The sequence below is a fragment of the Hippocampus zosterae genome, unplaced genomic scaffold (assembly GCF_025434085.1).
Source record: "Hippocampus zosterae strain Florida unplaced genomic scaffold, ASM2543408v3 HiC_scaffold_379, whole genome shotgun sequence".
In the NCBI taxonomy this organism is placed as follows: Eukaryota; Metazoa; Chordata; class Actinopteri; order Syngnathiformes; family Syngnathidae; genus Hippocampus; species Hippocampus zosterae.
In genome coordinates, this window is record NW_026262918.1 from 22,501 (window position 1) to 25,000 (window position 2,500).

Here is a 2,500-nt window from a genome sequence, read left to right on the forward strand (position 1 = left end):
GGCGTCTTGGTCGGATTAAAAGTGTTGGACCGCGGCCCGCGGAAGTCATCTTGAGCACCGGAGGAGAGGGGCCGGTGAGGTGGCCGAGCGTGGCCGGCGGGGAGGCGTCTTGGTCGGATTACATGTGTTGGAACGCGGCCCGCGGAAGTCATCTTGAGCACCGGAGGAGAGGGGCCGGCGAGGTGGCCGTGCGTGGCCGGCGGGGGGGCGTCTTGGTCGGATTAAAAGTGTTGGACCGCGGCCCGCGGAAGTCATCTTGAGCACCGGAGGAGAGGGGCCGGTGAGGTGGCCGAGCGTGGCCGGCGGGGGGGCGTCTTGGTCGGATTAAAAGTGTTGGACCGCGGCCCGCGGAAGTCATCTTGAGCACCGGAGGAGAGGGGCCGGTGAGGTGGCCGTGCGTGGCCGGCGGGGGGGCGTCTTGGTCGGATTAAAAGTGTTGGACCGCGGCCCGCGGAAGTCATCTTGAGCACCGGAGGAGAGGGGCCGGTGAGGTGGCCGAGCGTGGCCGGCGGGGAGGCGTCTTGGTCGGATTACATGTGTTGGACCGCGGCCCGCGGAAGTCATCTTGAGCACCGGAGGAGAGGGGCCGGTGAGGTGGCCGAGCGTGGCCGGCGGGGAGGCGTCTTGGTCGGATTACATGTGTTGGACCGCGGCCCGCGGAAGTCATCTTGAGCACCGGAGGAGAGGGGCCGGCGAGGTGGCCGTGCGTGGCCGGCGGGGAGGCGTCTTGGTCGGATTACATGTGTTGGAACGCGGCCCGCGGAAGTCATCTTGAGCACCGGAGGAGAGCGCCGGCGAGGTGGCCGTGCGTGGCCGGCGGGGGGGCGTCTTGGGCGGATTGGGAAAATAAAAAAAAAATCCCCCCATTCATTTCAATGGCTGAGGTGGTCTGCCATACCGTTTGTGTCCGCCAGACGGCGGTGTAGTAGGCAAAAGACCGTTGGAGGTACCAGGGGTAAGCCTGGCGGTACCAGGGGTAGGCCGGGGGGTACCAGGGGTAAGGCTGGGGGTACGGCGGCCGAGCGTGGCCGGGGAAGAGGTCTCTTGGTCGGATTGGGAAAATAAAATAATTCCCCCATTCATTTCAATGGGCGGCGGTACCAAGGGTAAGCCTGGCGGTACCAGGGGTGGGCCTGGAGGTACCAGGGGTCGGCCGGGGGGTACCAGGGGTCGGCCGGGGGGTACCAGGGGTAAGGCTGGAGGTACCAGGGGTCGGGCTGGAGGTACCAGGGGTAAGCCAGGGCCGGCTCGGCCGCGGAGCTTTGCCCGGGAAAGAGGCCTCTTGGCCGGGGTGAATAGCGCTGGAACGCGGCCCGCGGAGGTGGTGGGGGCCGGAGGCACCGTGGGCGAAGCCCCGGCCCGGCCCGGGGGCCGAGCGAGGCCGGGGAAGAGGCCTCTTGGTCGAATTGGGAAAATAAAAAAATTCCCCCATTCATTTCAATGGGCGGGGGTACCAGGGGTGGGCCGGGAGGTACCAGGGGTGGGCCGGGAGGTACCAGGGGTAAGCCGGGGGGTACCAGGGGTCGGCCTGGAGGTACCAGGGGTCGGCCTGGAGGTACCAGGGGTAAGCCAGGGCCGGCTCGGCCGCGGAGCTTTGCCCGGGAAAGAGGGCTCTTGGCCGGGGTGAATAGCGCTGGAACACGGCCCGCGGAGGTGGTGGGGGCCGGAGGGGCCGTGGGCGAAGCCCCGGCCCGGCCCGGAGGCCGAGCGTGGCCGGGGAGGAGGCCTCTTGGTCGAATTGGGAAAATAAAAAAATTCCCCCATTCATTTCAATGGGCGGGGGTACCAGGGGTCGGCCGGGAGGTACCAAGGGCCGGAGGTACCGTGGGCGAAGCCCCGGCCCGGCCCGGAGGCCGAGCGTGGCCGGGGAGGAGGCCTCTTGTTCGAATTGGGAAAATAAAAAAATTCCCCCATTCATTTCAATGGGCGGGGGTACCAGGGGTCGGCCGGGAGGTACCAAGGGTCGGCCGGGAGGTACCAAGGGTCGGCCAGGAGGTACCAGGGGTCGGCCGGGAGGTACCAAGGGTCGGCCGGGAGGTACCAGGGGTCGGCCGGGAGGTACCAGGGGTTGGACAGTACCGCTTTTGGTCGTTAGGGGCGCTGTAGTAGGTAAGAGTCAGGGGGTGAAGGAAGGCTAAAGGCTTAGAAGGTGGGCGATCACCAAAATACCTTCGGAAACGTATATAGGAGAGCATGTTTCGAGCAAGTGACCTCCATAGAGAGTCACCGGAGTCCCCTCAGACACTTGTCCGACCATGGTGAGGGTGTCTCCAGCCACCCCCAGCGCTTCGCCGGCCTCTTCCGCCGGAGCTCCGCACTTTGAAAAATTTTCTATCTCCCCACTTTCGGCTATTTTCTAAGTCCCCCTCCGGGCGGTCGACGGCAGTTGGGAAGGCCGCCCGAGAGGCGCCCTGGGCGGATTGCCCGGGCGGAACGCCGGCCTGTGACGGCGGAGCTCCGCATTTTCGGCTATTTTCTAAGTCCCCCTCCGGGCGGTCGA